The following is a 17,287-nucleotide window of genomic DNA, read 5'->3' as shown; positions in this document are numbered from 1 at the left end:
GCCCATGCTAGGACTTTCACTAGAGCGCCCCTCTACCTGATGACACCCCTGCACCCCTACTGCCCCGTGAGCTAAGTGGGTGGGCCCTGGAGCCGGGAGGGCTGCGTGGGAGACCTGGCTGAGGTACTTCCCAACCCCGCCACTCTGGGCGAGCTCTGAGACCTCCAGCCTCTTGCCCATGTGGTCCCCCCTCTGGAAGACAGAAGGGCACCAGGTGTGACAGGGAGAGGTAACTCCACTGGTGTCCGGGAGCAGTCACTCCAGGGCGCTTCTTCCCCTGTTGGTGATATGCTCGCCCTCATCAGCCACTCCCAGCAGCACATGAGCCCTGGGGATGAGCCCACATTTTCGCACTTTCTAGGTGGAGTTTCATATCCTGCCATAGCTGTCAAAGCCCAATGTCAAAATGTGACGGCAAAGGTTTACTGACATCGTTTCAAGCTTTGTCGTTCAGACGAGACTTGTCAATCAAGCGAGAGCCTGCTTTCTCTATCCTCCTGCAGCTGCATTTTTACAATGCGGTGGGACTCTTTTAGGGCGGAGTTGACCTGTTCCAGCTGTTCTGCAGAGTGCTTAGATGTTAAGGGTGTTGTGGGCAGACCCCGCACCCACCCGGCTTTTTAAACACACGTCACTGTCCTTACCGTGCTGCTCGTCTCCAAAGCCTTCTGTGTTCGGAGTGTTTGCACACACAGTCTCTTGCTTGAGCCCCACAACAGATCTTGAAACACAGCACAGCAGTGAGCCCAGCTTTAGCTGGGGAGGAAACAGAGGCAAAGACGTTGAGACTGAGCCCCAGGACAGACCGGTCACCGCAGAACAAAGTCTTTGCTCCTGGCATTAATTTGGATGCCCCCCAAAGGGGGTCTGATTTTTCAAACCACACATTTTGGCCTGCCAAAAAAAAAGGCTTTTTTTTTAAACAGCTGTACTCAACCTCTCATTCTGCCCAATGGAGTACATTTTAATCAAGTCCAAGAAGTCATTTCCAGGTTTTTCCCCCACGGGCATTTCAGATTTATTTATTTATTTATTTAAGAATGGAAGAAAACTTATGCTAGAATTGAATGAAATTTATAAGGTCATGGATGACTTTTTATTTTTGTTTCTTTCTTTATTTTTTAAAAGATTTTATTTATTTATTTGACAGAGAGAGATCACAAGTAGGCAGAGAGGCAGGCAGAGAGAGAGAGGAGGAAGCAGGCTCCCTGCTGAGCAGGGAGCATGATGGGGGGCTCAACCCCAGGATCCTGAGATCATGACCTGAGCCGAAGGCAGAGGCGTAACCCCCTGAGCCACCCAGGCACCCTGGGGGCATTTCAGATTTAAACCCAACTGTTTGGGATGCCTTCACCTCCACGCCAGGGTGGCACCCATCTTTGGTCGCACCTGTCATTGGAAAGACACGCCCAATGCTATCACCTGTTTTGGAAGGTACCCACTTCCATAGTCATGTCGTCTTTTCCCCAAGAGGCTGTTCTTATCCGGGTCTTCTGGGTAATTCGGAGAGACTTGACCAAGGCCCCGCCTAGAGGAAGTGGACGAGTCTGGATTCAACCCAGGTCTTGGGAGCTGGGCTGGTCCCTGCCTCAGACTTGGGGCCTCCCTCCTTGAACTTCCAAGACACGTGGGCCCTGGAACTCTTTCCAGTTGTCTCTATCACAAAGGAGTGAGCGTTTTACTCCCTTGTATGGGAACTGCTGAATGTTATCACACTTTCAAGGCGAAAAAAGCATCTGAGGCCTTTAAGTGCCTCTGTTTTTTCCTTTTTTTAATTAATCTTCTTGAAAAAGTAAAGTGAGGAATGTGCAGATCTCTTACCAGCACCGGCCGCCTCACCCCTTCCTCGCAGGCGGTGGTGGGAGCAACAGGAGAGACATGGGAAGTGGAAAAGAAGGAACCAGCAGTGCAATTTCCAGGGCAGATTTTCAGGACCCCAAGAGGTTCTCGAGCCTTCGGGACACATGGAAAGTTTATGGAAGTTGCCAGTAGTCGGACCTCACCCCACAGCCCTCTGTTCTATAGCTCTGGGGTGAGTGAGAAATTTGGTTTTTGTTTTTTTGGTGCTTTTTTGGGACTTCATTTTATTTTTTAGAGAGGAGAGGGGCAGAGAGAGATGGAGAGAGAGCATCTTAAGTAGGCATCACACTCAGTGTGGCAAGACTCAATCTCATGACCCGAGATCATGACCTGAGCTAAAATCAAGAGCGAGTCACTTAACCAACAGAGTCCCCCAGGAGCCCCCACAGAAGTCAGGGTTTTCACATGCTGCCCACCGGCACCTTGGCACAGGAGGTCCGCAGACCCTGCTTTGTGTAATTCTATCTCAAACCTGCCATCCCTGCTGAGCTTCAGGGCGACTCTAAGACTGAGCCACCTTCAAAGCAGCTTGGTATCTTGGGCTCCAGAGGCCTTTGGTCAAGTTCAAGCCTCATTCTAAGCAGTCTGTGTAACTCTGAGCCTCAGGGAGTAACCAGTATGAGCACCTGCGTGGAGGAAACTCACAGAAGAAATTTTACCTAGCTCACTGTGGCTCAGAGTGGCAAGAGATTATGCTTCCAGAGTGGGTGGGGCCTTGTCAACCTCCAGGAGTCTGAACTTCTTGCTCTTTGGCAGTGGGGATCCCCGAGAAGATCTGGAGCAAGGAATGATGGGAGCAGGGGGCAGGAAGATGGGTCAAGAGGCTGGGGTAAGAGACCAAGCAGTGATGGACAGTGGCCTGACCTAAACAGATAGCACCACAGATGGAAAGCCGCAGGCTGGTGAGGTCACAGGGAGAGGATGAAGTCCAGGTCTTAGAGACTGGTCCAGTGTAGGAGAAATCGACGCACCCCTCCGTGCTTAACATCCAAAGCGGTGTCTGGCATATGGTAGACACACAAAAATAATTACTGGATGGGTGAACAAAGGAATGAGTTATCTTAGTTCTAGACCCCATCTGGTTGTGAGGAACAGATGAAATCTTCATATGAAAACATTAGAAACAGGCATACATTCAGAAAGTAGCTCAGCTACTAAAACAAATCCCAAAATGGTAATGGTTACAACATAATAGAAGATTCTCTTTCTCTATCATGCAACAGGCTGCCTGAGCATATGGGGTTCATAGGGCAGCTTCATGATCATCTGAAACCCAGGCCCCTTCTTTCTTGTTTTTCCATTATCTTTTTTTTTTTTTTTAATTAATCTTCTTGAAGCTACAGTCCCAATACTGTCTTTCATGGCCCATGAAATGGGCTCTAGCTCCTGCCATCACATCCACACTCCAACGGTCCTCATTTTCCCTGTGTGTGAGTCAGTGGTAAAGGAGAAAGGGCATGGACTTCCTTTGAGGACATGACCCAAATGTTGCAAACATCACTGCTTGTCATTTACTATCAGCCAATATTCGGTTATGTGGCCACACTCAGGTGCGGGAGAGGCTGGGAACCGTAGTCTTATTCCGACAATTGTCTTCCCAGCAAGAACACGAAGGTTCAATTTCTAAAGTGAAGAGGAGTACAAATACTGGGAGGCAGGCAGTCAGCTGTAGCTTTCAGCATGTGAAGCCCCTTCAGCAGATGTTAACACTTGCTAAATCTGGATGGAGAATCCACGGGCGATCATTAGATCGTCATCTGCACTTCATGTCGCTCCATAATGACACAGAGTGCGACACTGATGGGAGCACCCCGCACTGCTTTTCTCTGTCCCAGCAAGTCACCCAGCATGATGCTGAGGCTCAGTTTCCCCACTTCCATCACTGGTTCATGGCGAGTGGTCAATGAATGCAAAGCAGTGCCTGTCCATGGGGATTTGTGGACTTGGGCTAAAATGGGGACCTCACAGTATTGGGACTGTAAATAACAGAGCCTCTGATACAGAACAACTTATAAAAAGAGGCATTCGTGTTGTTTAACCGAAGCCTGAAGAAGGGTCCTCCCGGGATTATGCTAGCAGCTCATTCATGTTGGGGCCTCTGTCAACTCTGTGACTCTCTAGAACTCTCCCCATGGTCCCAGAATAGTTGTCACAGCCCCGAATGTCATCTGTTCATATGGCTGTACCCACCTTGGCACTCTGAACACGGGGAGCAGCTAATTCTCTGCTGGGGTGGTGGGGGGCGGTGTGGTGTCCTGGTAGGATGTCTCACAGCACTACCCACTCGGGGCCACCAGCAGCCCCCACCACCAATTTGCAACCACCAAAAATGTCACCAGACATGGTCCTATGTCCCTTGTGGGACGCAATCACCCCCAGGCGAGAAGCACTGGTCCAAAGCAGGAATGAAACTATTCTCTTACTGCAGCTTACTCTGTCTTCGGTGAGGAAAGGACCCCCTCACTTTGCACTGGCCAGGGCGGGTCACCTGCCAGAGCCCTGAAACGGAGCACCTATCATCTCTGCTCTTCTCGGAGGAGGCAGCTCCGCCACTGGGGAGGCGGGAGGGCGGTCATGGTGGTCCTGGTTGTGCCCAGCAGCATCTGCATGGGGGGTTCTTTTGAGGGGGGTCCAGGTGTCTTTCCAGAGCTCTTTACCCTGGGAGTAAAAGTGTCTCCCTGGGTCGCCCTGGCTGGCAGGACCCACTGCAGACATCTGTGGGGCACTCTGCCTATGTTAGGCGCTGTATTAAGTCTTTTACACACGGGGACATGATGAATGGCCGCCTCACCTCTGTGGAGACAGGCTATTTTTGTCCCTTCTGTGGAGATGAAGACATGGTGACTGAGAAGGCTTAAGCCACTTGCTGCGGGTCCCCCAGCCCCTGATGGGCGAGGTGGGCACCGAAGGCCATGCATGTTGCTCAGTGCCCCATCAGGGACAGAAACCACAGCAGCTGCTTTCCTAGCGAGAGTGCACGAAAAGGACTGTGGCCTGGGAATGAAGGAACTGCAGGGGTAGCTGAGACTAGGAAGGCACTACGGGGGGAGCATGTTCTGGGAGCTTCCACCACGCCAGGGCTGGGGGATCCAGGGAAGGCCAGACCTGCCGAGACCTAGAAGCTTGGAGAAAGGTCTGAAGCAGGGCCCCAGCAGCTGAGAACCCTGGGGAGGCTGGCTCTGGGCCCGCTGGAGAAACAGCCCCTGCTGTGGTTGGACACGCTGGCTAGAGGCTGACAGCGTCAGGAAGCTGGCACTGGACGGACCAACGGACAGAGAGAGCCCGAGAGAGCATGCTCCCCCCATCCTTTGGCCCCTCCCAGCTGGCAGAGAGGAAAGGTGGTTTTCGGAGTCCCAGTCCAGCATCGTGAAACAGCAGAGAGGGGGCTGGTTTGGGGCTTGGGGACAGTCCCTAATAACCAGCAGGTCTCCCAGCCTCCTTCTCGCCCTGCCCGATGTCGGGAACCAGGAGGGCTTCACGGAGAGGTTAGATGATTGACTATCTGTTAGGACTGGCGTGAGAGATGGGCCAGATGCCTTCGGGATCCTTCAGTGAAGGCTTCTTGCGTCCGGGATCACAGCTTTCGCTGTGTGCTCATGAAGCTGGCAGCTCTGGGGGCAGCCTCTAGCTCTTTGCTCTCCTGATGGAGGCAGATGGGCCAGCTCCCTTGGTGGGCCGGTCCTGCCGTGTTTTCCATGGAGACTCAGCCCAGGACGGCTCTGTGTGACCTCTTAATGGTTTTTGTAGGCCCCTAATGCCCCGCCGCAATTTCTCTGAAATAGACAGAATGGTTCTGCTGTTGAACACTGACTACTTCAGTCATGCCTGTAGTCTTCATGACACTGATTCCATTTTACAGATGAGAAAGCGGAGGCCCGCAGTGGTTCGGCATCCTGCTTGAGGCCACAGTCCATAGTCAGTGGCAGTGGCAGAACCACAGTGTGAAGCCTGGTCTTCTACCCCCTGACACTCTCCCTTCCCACCTAACCCCGGGAGGGTGTGACTTTTCAACTGAAGCAAGGATGTGGTCTGAAGTTACATTTAACTTACAAATCACCAAATGTGTTCCACTTTAATGCTGAATTCATCTGAGCCTTGATTCTTGTTTGTTTCAATTGTCTGATTAAGGAAAGCATCATGATTCTCCTCTCAGGTCGAGTGGCTGTGATTGACAGGGCCCCACACACAGCCAGCAGCTCCACGGTGGCTGTGGCATGGGGGCCTGTGCTCCTGACCCTCATCGCCGACCCCTGGATATGACGCGAGGACAGGACAGTATAGAGGGGTCCAGCTTTTATCAGGCACGCACCCAGTGCCAGGTGCTCAGCCCCAGGGTGGTACCTATGGTCCTTGCGATGTCCTTCCGTAATGAGGACAGCCACGCGCTTGTACAGATCAAGAAACCTTACAGGTCATGATTATTAAGTAGTTGCAGGGTGTGGCTGTGGTTCTGAATTGCTCAGCCTCCCACCCCACCCCACTGGTAACAGCGCCTCTGTTTTCCTTTGTGGGGGCGCTGGTCCCTCCCCCACCCTCGTGCCAGGCAGGGTTTGGTTGGCACTGACTCTTCTCATCTCCAGCTGCAAAGGGAATTCCTGACTTCCCCCTTTCATCCTCAGATCACGAGGATTCATCCAGGGGCTAGCTAGCGAGTCACCCAAACAAGACAAAGAGACTTGGTCCTGCCACCACTCTTGAATTATTGAGAATGAAAAACTGGTTCTTTCTGCTTCAATACATATACATGGAGCAGCTGGGGTTTCAGGAAGACACAGGAAGACAACCTGTCAAGTATGAAACCCAGGAGGTGGGAGCAGGGAGAAAGGGAGAGCCGAAAGAGACAGGGAGAGAGGAGGCAGATTCTTGATGACATCATTTATAATGCTGGATCCAACCCTACCTGAAACCATCCCTTCATACCCTAGGTTTCTCGGTTATGCAAGACAATAAATTATTCACCTTTCTTAAGCCAATCAGGGTTGGCCTCATACTTAACTTGAACTTCAGTGTCTCCTGACTGCTAACCAGATCTTTTTTCCAAGCACATCCCATGTTCTTTCCACCAAACTAACCCCCTCTCCCCCAACTCTAGATGAGTCAAGCTTGGACTGGCCTAAACTGCAAACTACTGAACTTTTTTAGGGTTGCCAGCCTGACCTCTCATGTGACCAACACTCGAGATTCAACCAGTCCCACTTCTTTGATTCTCTGAAAATAACTTAAGATTACCTTCAGATGCCACCTCCCAAATTACCCAGAAACCCAGTGTCACCGTCTGGGCTCGCTCTCTCTCTCCCTCCTTCCCTGGATTGTCTGTGAGTGCTGGAACACAGAAGGAAAGCATCTTGCAGGAGGGGGCCGCTGAACTGAGTTTTGAAGAGTGTGTGTGTGTTATTCTATCGAAGGGGGCAGAAGGAGTGCTTGCCGGGGGAACCATCTGGCTGTGTGAAGGCAAACACTGAGAGCGAGCAGGCGAAGGGCTTGGAGCTTTATGGGACTCCGATGTTTGTAAAAAATGTTCCACTGAAACATCATGTAGAGAAAAGTGTACATACACCTGCATGCCTGGACAAATGTCACCCAGATGGACACATCCATGTCCCCTTGTGTATGGATCCAGAAACAGAGCACAGTCACTACCCCTAAAGTTTTCTAGGTCTCTATGAGTCCCAAAGGTAAGTTCTCTCCTGACTTCTCCTATCCTCATCATGGCTTAGATTCTCCTACTTTCAAATGTATAAAAATAGGATCACATCTGTCTTCTGTTGTCACTGGCCTCTTTAATTCGACATTGTGAGGTACATCCTTATTATTGTATGTATTTATGTGTTGTTTACTCTCAATGCTGTTGGGCAGAGCTCAGCAAACTTTCTAGAAAGGGCTAGAGATAGTAAATACATGAGGCTTCTCATGCCATTTGAGCTCTAGTACAGTGACTCAACACTACTGTCATTGTTTGAAAGCAGCCGTAGACTGTATTTAAAACAAGGCATGGCTGTGTTCTAATAAAACTTTATTTACGAAAATGGCAGCCTGGATTACAAACACAGAGCTGTAGTTTTTCGACCCCTACTGTAGAACATTCCAGTGTGTGAATATACCACAGTTCATTCATCTGTTCTGTGGATGAGCTTTTGGGTGGGTTTGAGACTATTTTATGCCTAGCACTGTGATGAACATTCTTCTAGATGTGTTTGGTGAACAGATGTTTGCATTTCTGTTAGGTATGTTCCAAGGAGTGAAATTGTGAGGTTGAAAGTATACATCTGTTCAGCCCCGTAGCTTTGCGAAGTGGTTGTCCCCAATTTATTTCCCCTCCTGTCTGCAAAAAGCAATGCCTGGGCTTTCCAGTTGCTCGACCTCTCTGCCAACGCTTGGTATTCCCATGTGTACCTTTCCAGTGGGTGAGTCCTACTATTGCTATATGGTCTCCATGTGCATTTCCCTGAGAAGTAAGAAGCTCAGCCCCTTTTTGTATGTCTAGATGGGGTAGTTTTGCGAGGTGCCTGTTCCGGTAACACTTGTACTTTTTTTATTGATAAATCTGGAAGCCTCCTGTGAAGAGTTTGGTTCTCTTTTTCTCCTCTAAACTCGGGAGTCTTCAGGGGCCTGTGTTCTGCATATGTTACTAATTTGTCTTTAATTCCAGAATCTACTGTGAGATGGTAGCCCACTAGGAGTTTGTTGAAGTTTTCTTGCCTGAAGGAATTTTGCTCCTGTGTCTTGTACATGTAACTACTGTTTTGAAATGCGAAGCCAAAGGAGCCTAAACTGTCAGAGATTGGGACCTAAAAGAATTTAGATAGTGGGACCCTTTCCGGGCTCAGGTGAGGGGCTGTGATGGTGTGCACGGGGTCCATCACTGAACCAGCCCAGGTACCCGAGTGTAGGTGTGAGTGGTACTTGATGCCTCTATCCGCTCCTGTCTTTTTGCTCAGGACCCTGAAGATCCTCCATGAGAAACTATAAATTCTAAGAGTCCCAGGGGAGAAAAACTTTGAAATGGGGCAGGATGAGCAATAAATCTGTCTGAGGAGGGAAGATTAGTGGTAGTGATTATCATATTGTTGATTCCGAAATAGACTACCATGTGTGTGTAACAGAGAGAGAGATAAAGAGAATATGACTGTTGGCTATGGCTTACGTAACCCACATAAACCTAGCTGCATTGAGGTCCAGCACGGCCAATAGTCCTTATAAAAACAAAAAGTGTAGCAAACTCAAATTCACTAAGAGTCATCTGAAATCTGAATATATATTGGAGCCTTTCTAATAGCACACCAAAGAGGGGACCTGTGGATAATATGTATCAAAACTTCTTTTTACAATCCTTCTTTCTACAGTATACAACAGCTGCCATGAAGCTATTTTCTCCTCTTTATCTCCCACATTTAAGCAAAGTGAAACAAACCAAAAAAACTCTGTCTAATGCAACTTTCTCGGGCTTTGCGATTTTGATCCTTCCCTAATTTCCCAAGTCTGTTAGAAGTCATCAGCTGAAGTTCTCACAGTTCCCACTGGAGCCCCCACTAGGCCCTCCTCAGCTTATCTCCCTTATTATTTTATTTGAAAGTTTTCATTTATTTATTTGTGAGAGAAGGCACACAAGCAGGGGAAGCAGCAGGCAGGGGGAGATGCAGGCTCCCCGCTGAGCAAGGAGCCTTATGTGGAACTTGATCCCAGCACCCTGGGACCATGACCTGCGCTGAAGGCACATGCTTACCTGACTAAGCCACCCAGGCATCCCTCCCTTATTGATTATCGCATTCAATTAAGAAAAGGCTCCGTAGCCAATCAGACAAGATTCCTTCCCAGAGCTGGGAGGAAGAGAGCAAAGACAAAGCTGATAGAATTTTCTTTAGGGTTTAAGATAAAAGAGGCCACGAATACCTCATGAGTTCATATTTCTGTCCTTGCGACCCTTGATTCTTGGTCCATGCAATTATGTATCTTTTGAACCTTAAAAAAATAGAATAAAACAAACAACAGCAGAAACCCCAACCAGTTACTTTTAGGGAAAACTCTGATCTGGTTCTTGCCAGTAAGGACATTGAGCCCATGCCTGTGATGGGAACTGATTATCTGAGGCTTCTACTTCTGAAGACTAATCATGGAGCAGGTATAAGTGCCTGAAGGTCTTTACTGGGGCTGGCCATCCAGTCACTCTCTGCCCGGCATGTGCCAAATCTCACAGGAGGGAAGCAGGTGTTCTGCAGAAGCCACACTATGGGTGCCCGTTGTGGGCAATGTGAGCCCTCCTCGGCAGGGAATGATGGGGACCCTCCTGAACCCCACTTTCTCAGATGCTCTCCTTTGAAAGGCCTGCTTTCAGAGCTGCCAGGCCTCCTATGGTAACTGCCTGTGCACAGTGAGAAAGAACCCTCCCAGCATACCCTAGGAGGCTGTCCGATCCTTCTCCCCTGTTGGAGGAGAAACTGAGGCTCAGAGAGGGAGAGAACTTTTCTACTAAGATCTAATAAGTGCTAAAAGCTGGAAGGAGACTCTACTTTCACCATGCCCCACTGCCTCTCAATTATTTATTTCAATTTGTAACTATTTAAGAGCCAACATCTACTGAGTTTTTTCTGTGAGCCTGGCCCTGAGTTAACAGCCAGTTTACACCTCCCTTTATGTGCTCTTCTGGTAACCATTATCTCCATTTTACAGATAAGGAGGCTGTCTGATCCTTCTCCCCTGTTGGAGGAGAAACTGAGGCACAGAGATACAGAAAATTGGACAATGGGTCATAATAATCATGGCCATGTTTTGGGTGCTTTTTAGGGCCAGACTCTGCAGGAAGCATTTTATGTGCTCATTAAGTCTTCATAATATCTTTATAAAATGACCTATGGCAGCCCCAAGAGTCAGGGGTGGAAGGGAGTAGGGATGGCAGTCTGATTGGGAGGAAGTTTAAGGTTTTTTTTTTTTTTTTAAGATTTTATTTATTTGGCAGAGAGAGATCATAAGCAGAGGGAGCCTCAGGCAGGGGAGAGGGAGAAGCAGGCTCCCCACCAACCCGAGAGGACCCTGGGATCATGACCCAAGCCAAAGGCAGACGCTTAATTGACTAAGCCACCTAGGTGCCCCAGAAGTTTGAGGTGTTCTATCCCTTCACCTAAGGCTGAGGAGATCTGATTGTCCACATCAGGAAGGGGGGCCCCTCCAGGGGACTAGGTGTCACAGTTGTTTCCAGTTTATGGCTGAAGCGTAGGAGTATTAAGTAACAAGTGTAGGGCCACACTACTCCTGGGGGCCCCCTGGTTTGATTCCAGGGTCCCAAGGCATGTTCCTCCTGTGTGTCTCTATCAGCTTTGCCGAGTGTCTTCTCCATGGTGACCCCCGTAGAGCAGAGCTGAATTGGAGGTGACTTTTCATGGAGGAAAGCTGGCCTGAGAAGGAAATCAAAAGTTCCAGGAGCCAAGGCTGATGCAGGGCTCCAGTTCAGTGAACTGAGTAGAATGCTTCCAGGAGAAGAGAAAGCAACCCATTTACCCCGTCAGGAAAGGGAAGACCAAGTGGAAACTTCCAGTCTCTGGGCTTGGATGAGTTCTCAATGCAAAGTGTCCTGTTCTGTTAGGTGGAGACCGCCCCATATAACTTCTCCTCATTCTCTTGCCCACACATACCTTTGCCCCACCCTGGTGCCCACCCAGAGAAGGGGGCTTATGTAGGGACTGGGGGGGGGGGCTCCTTGGAATCCTTGTCCGGAGAGAAGAAGGTGTGCACCCAGCGAAGAAGAGAAGCTGAGAATTTATCCGAGCCCAGAGTGGCAAACTGGTGCCTCTAGCCCACTTGACAGGTGCAGACGGCAGAGAAGAGAGCGAGTTGTTAGAAGGCCAGGAGGCCGACCAGAGAGCTGCTGAGTCATTGCCATGGTCTGGCCCTGCTTTTCTGCCTGCCCAGCCCAGCACACACCACACCTGCCCTGAAGTGATACAATTTGTGAAACACGCCCTTCCCAGCCCTCTGGAGAAAGTCAACAACTGATGTTGATTTAAGAATTTTAAAAACTAAGGGTTACTGCTATTCTGCTAATAATACAATGTAATGTGATGTTGAGCTTGTTTTTATAGCAGAGTTCATACTGATCCAGAGCATCCTAAGATCTGAAGGGGACACTTCCGTCACATTTTCCTGCAATTTAGAGTGAAATTAAATTCGGCAGCAGGGATTGCCAACTCAGGAATTTACCGAGAACTGCTGGAGGGAACCCTTGCAAAGCACGTGGGATTGTTTCAAATGCAAAGATGATGCTCAGCCTAGAGGCTTGGCTTCGATGTTATGTCTACCTTGAAGCCCCACCCACCCAAGCACAAGGATGTGACTAATACTTTGCCTACATTAGGAATCTGAGGACAACCGCTTGCCCCCCTTTGACTATTTTTTGTTTTGTTTTGTTGTTTTTTTTTCCCCCCAAGATTTTATGTATTTGACAAGATCACAAGCAGGCAGAGAGGCAGTCAGAGAGAGCGGGGGAAGCAGGCTCCCTGCCAAGCAGAGAGCCCAATGCGGGACTCGATTCCACGACCCTGAGATCATGGCCTGAGCAGAAGGCAGAAGCTTTAACCGACTGAGCCACCCAGGTGCCCTACCCCTTTGACTTTTAAGTTCAGGCCAATAGCCCTGGGCAGGTCGATCCAGCTCTCCAAGCTTCAGTGTCCTATCCGCAAAAAGGAAATGACCACGTTCCTAACACTGGTAAAATGAGACCGCGGACGGCAAACGCGGGGTCTGCCGCTAGGAGGTACTTCACACACGCTAGGTGCTGCGGCTACTGCTGCTGGTCAAGGTACCGCAACCAGTAAGGCACACTGAGCACAGGATGCAGGCACGAGGCAGGGCTTCTGCATTCGCTCAGCGGAGTCTGCGTGCACTCTCGCCTGTGAGAGCAGCCAGGGGCGATCTGGCCCCACCGCATCTTTCCCTTCCTCCTTCCTCAAGCTTCTAGAATTTCCTTGACGCTCGTGTGCCCCACCTCCACGCAGTCCACGCTTTGGGGGAAGAGGACTCCAGCCCCTTGCTCCAGCGGTCGCCGTGATTGGTTTATAAGGAGCCGCGTCCCTTTCCACACGGACCAGTCATTGGTTCGCAGGCGAGCATGGGACTCAGGGGGCCCAATCAGGGTGCATCTTCCTTGGCCCAGGGCGCTTGCGGACCTGGAGAACGTGTCTATGGGATCGTGGACCCGCTGGGGATGCAGACGTGTTGCTGTGGAGCAGGGCTGGGCAGAGAAAACCCCTGCGGCAGTGGCGTTGTGAAGCCAGTGGATCATCTACCCGGAGGCTTGAGCTTACCCGCACTTTCTCTTGGCACGAGACAGATCCCCTCGACCGCACCAGCCAGTTCAAGCTGCCTCTCTCCGTTCCTCCCATCTAGGAACACCCACCTGCGCTTCGCGCGTATAGAGGCAACGATCTGCTTTCACGTCTGCCCTGGAGAAGCCGGTAACGTCTCTATTATTTTCTGCGTTCACAGCTTCTCCCGGGCGTCGAGGACACCTCAGGCACTTAGTCATTGTCTGTTGAATCCATTGGACACGACTTAGCCGTGGAACTTGCAGTCTGTTTGAAAAATGAGACACATGGCTTTGAATCCGAATAAGATGTGAGACAAGCTGTGACCAAATCCCAGCGCTAGTCCTACAGGCTGTCAACGTTGTCATACTTAATCCTCCTTGAAGTGACCGTATAATGCTGTTGTGAATAAATGACAAGCCCATGCCAGCTAGCGAAATAGTGGGGCTAGAGAGGAGGGTTTTTCTTTAAAAGGTAAGTTGGAATTGTTATTGAAAGTAGGAGACAGGCCCCGAACAAGGTGTCTGTTAGAATTCTTTTGGTTCAAATGGTACAGAAAATTGTTTGCAAAATGGCTTAAGCAAAAGAGACCAAGAGAGGCAGAGGGAATTTATTGATTCCTTGGAAAGAACAGCCCAGGGCCAGGTCGATCCTCAGGAATGTAAATGTGAGCAGAATCCATCCCCAAGATCTGTCTTCCTCTGTGCTGGCTTCCGTCTCCGGCTCTGCCTGGGAGCAAGATGGTGACAGCAACTGTCACCAGTACTCCTCATGGGTTCACAGGAGGTGGGAAAGAGCCGGGGGCTCCTACCTCATTGTGTCTGTCCCGAAGCTAGTGGCTGCGGCTGGGAGGTGTTATGCTTTGATAATTTGAGGCTTCAGCAGGATGCTTCACCCCTTTGGTGCAGTTCCCTTGTCAGTCCCTGAGACACTGGGGCGCTATTGCCAGAAGGCCTGGGGTGCTGGGGACAAAAACAAGAGCTGTCCGCTGCACACAGCAATGACAGGAAGAGTGGACACAGAGAGGTGCGCACAGTCTCCCGGCTCACTCTGCGAAACGCCTCCGCCTCATCAGACCCTGGGCTGGGAATACAGGGATACGTGAAATACAGGGCCTGGCTTTGAGGAGCTCACAGCCCAGATGACAGGTGGGAGTTTTATTCTTGTGCGGCTTGGAATAAGGATGAGGCACAGAGCTGAGCAGGACCTCTGGCATCTTCCCACCCCTTATCCCTTATCTTTCCATTTGGTGTCAAATCCCCAGGTCCCATCAAGGAGATGGAGGGATCCAGGCCTGCCTAGAGAGCTCTGGAGGGACCCAGGGTAAATTCAGCTTCTGTCTTCCTGAGGAGGAAATGTAGCACCAAGGACAGGACATCAAGAAAATTAGCACTTGAGAGGAAATTGTTTCTCTAGGGAATGGCTTTTTTTTTTTTTTTAAGGTGGAGTTTGTTTGTTAATACCTGCGGACAATCCTAGAGCCCGTATGACGCCTGGCACGTCAGGTTGAACAAGTAATTTCTTGGAGTTCTGCCCCTACCCACCAGCTTCTTTAGACCTCTAAGACTTGGTCTCAGGGGGTGACTATTGCCTTATGATTTATTTTGGTCACTCTACAGTGTGAAGCCCAGTGCCTGGCACATAGTAGGTGGTCAGCTGTTTGGGTTCCTGACATCTCCGTGAATGTGTGGTGCAGCCCACAGAAAAGGAGGATCTGTATCCTTATAAACCTTCCTGTGGAGTCAGGGCTGATGGCTCCTTAGACATGAAGAAAAAGAGAGTAATGATAATGGAGTTAATGATCACCGACTGGGCCCCTGCTGTGCGTTAGACTCTCTGCGGGGGGAAACTTGACAGGTTGTTTCAAGTCCTCCACCAACCCTTCAGTCTGGGTATTATCCCCATTTTCTACATAAGGCAGCTGAGATGTAGAGATGGCATGAGATTAGCTCATTCTTTTAGAGCAGGGATTCACACACTGGCCGGTGGCTCAAATCTGGCCCACCACCTGTTTCTGCAAATAAAGTTTTATTGGCACTGGCCTCAGCCATTCATTTACATAATGTCTTCAGCTGCTTTCGCACTACAACAGCGCAGTTGAGTAGTTGCGACAGAGACCATATGGCCCACAAAGCCTAAAATATTTACTATCTGGCCCTTTACTGAAAAGGTTTGCCTGGTTTAGAGGAAACGTTTGAATATTTCTCTTTGCTGGGCTGGAAATCAGATGTGGGAAGGGATGTAAGGAAAGGAGATTTGCTGGGCTGGCAGGGATTACCACTGCAGGGGTTGGACCAGGAGAGGGACAGGACTGCATTTGTGTTCCAGGACAACCAGGCTGGTGGCTGAGTGGGGAATTGTCAGCAGCAAGCCAGAGCGCAGGCAGCGAAACCTGTTAGAAGTCTCTTGAAATAATCCAGGCAACAGGAGGCTAGGCTGGAAAGTCCCAGTGGGGTGAGGGATTTAGGAGGGAGAATCAACAGGAGTTGGTAACTAATTTTCAGTGTGGGGAGGGGGAGTGCAGTAGTGGAGAGAGGGAATCAGGGAAATAACCTCCCATTCAGTGAGGGGATTAGAGGACTCATTTACTGAGGAGCACGGAGAGGGGAGCAAGAGGAGGAGCTCCTGGTGCTGGAGTCAGAAGTTGAGTCTGAGAGGGGTGGAGTTTGAGGTGCCTTTTGGATGTCCCCGCCCAGATGTCCAGCTGGAGCTTGGCCTGGTGGGTCTGGAGCTCAGAAGGGACGGACTGGCTTGCTCCAATGGTGGTGACATGGAGACGTCCACAGCAGGAAGAATGAGCTGAACAGCAGGGCTCTGTTCAGACCTGGGGCTGAGTTCTTGAAAACCCCTATTCTTGTAGCCGCAGCACAGGGCTTCTCCTCACGTCCTCCCGAGACCATTTCTTGAGCCTCAGGTACAGCTTTAGCCCGTGAGGGGAGTCCAGAGCCCAGCAAAGCCCAGCCCAACCCGCACATGGCCAGATCCTACTCCAGGCCACAGAAGCAGGGAGACAACGGTCTACCTAGAGGCAGAGATCCAGAGAGAGATAGAGGCTGTCACTCTTCCTGAGAAGTTGACACCTGTCACACAGACAAGGCCTTTTCTGGTGCCTCACACCCGCAGCTGTGTTTCTGCTCCAAAGTGTAGCCCCGGGGCAGGGGCGGGGGGGGGGGCTGTGTCCCCACATGGCCATTTTGCTGGAGTTGTTTGCTTCTGTGGGCTCAGGTGAGTACTGGCTGGTCCGGGAAGCTGGAACAGGACCCATCTGGCCCTCAGGTACCATCTTGAATGCACAGAGCGTCGAGGATGCGTGCTTCGTCCGGGCCTGGGAGCCGATGGCAAGTGGGAGGCATATTGCACGCTGGAAATGTTTTTCATCCACTTCCGTCTTATTCCTCTCAAGATAGGACTGGTGCCTCGGATTTATTTTTTGCCTTGAAAGATTTCAAGGCTGCCTGAAACCCTGAGAGGGATGAGAAGAAGCAGGGCCCTCAAAGAGGCTGGGTGCCCGGCAGAGAGCAGCTCAGGAATCCCTCCGTCTGGGAAGATGCTAGTTTTCCTGCTCAAAGCCTCATTTGACCTCTGGTCTAGTCTGCCTTGGGGTTTTGTCTGCCTTTTCCCGTTTCTGGTGAAAAACATTGCCCCCTGTGTGCCGCAAAGAAAGCAGTGTGGGGCAGCAGTGTGGCGGTGGGGCTGGCACCGGCTCTCGCCTCTGTAGTTTGGACAGTGGGGAGGAGGTGGCCCTCTCCCCGCAACTGGCACTTTCTGCCCCTGCCCGCTCCCACCCCCCTGCTGCCGCCTCACGTCTCTACTAACCAGCTAGGACGAGTGCTTGCTCTGCGAATCAGAGCAGTTGTAGCAGCAAGTGACAAATTCAAGTCCAGCCAGCTTAAGCACAAAAGGGAGCTCATTGGCTTGCAGCACTCGGAATTGCGGGAGTGGCCGCGCTTCAGGTGAATCCGGGTGCAGGTGCAGGCAGGGTGTCGTCTGAGTGGCCTGTCTCCGAGCTCTGCCACCCTCTGTGCTGGCTTTTTCGCAAGGCAGGCTGTTCCCACGCTGCCGCGGGAAGATGGCTGTCGGCTCCGGGCGTTCATCCACGTAGCTTGGCATCCCCGACACCGCGGCACCTCCTT

Source organism: Mustela putorius, unplaced genomic scaffold (genome assembly GCF_011764305.1).
Source record: "Mustela putorius furo isolate JIRA1106 unplaced genomic scaffold, ASM1176430v1.1 tig00000592_pilon_pilon_pilon, whole genome shotgun sequence".
Classification (NCBI taxonomy): domain Eukaryota; kingdom Metazoa; phylum Chordata; class Mammalia; order Carnivora; family Mustelidae; genus Mustela; species Mustela putorius.
Note: the sequence above shows the minus strand (reverse complement) of the source record.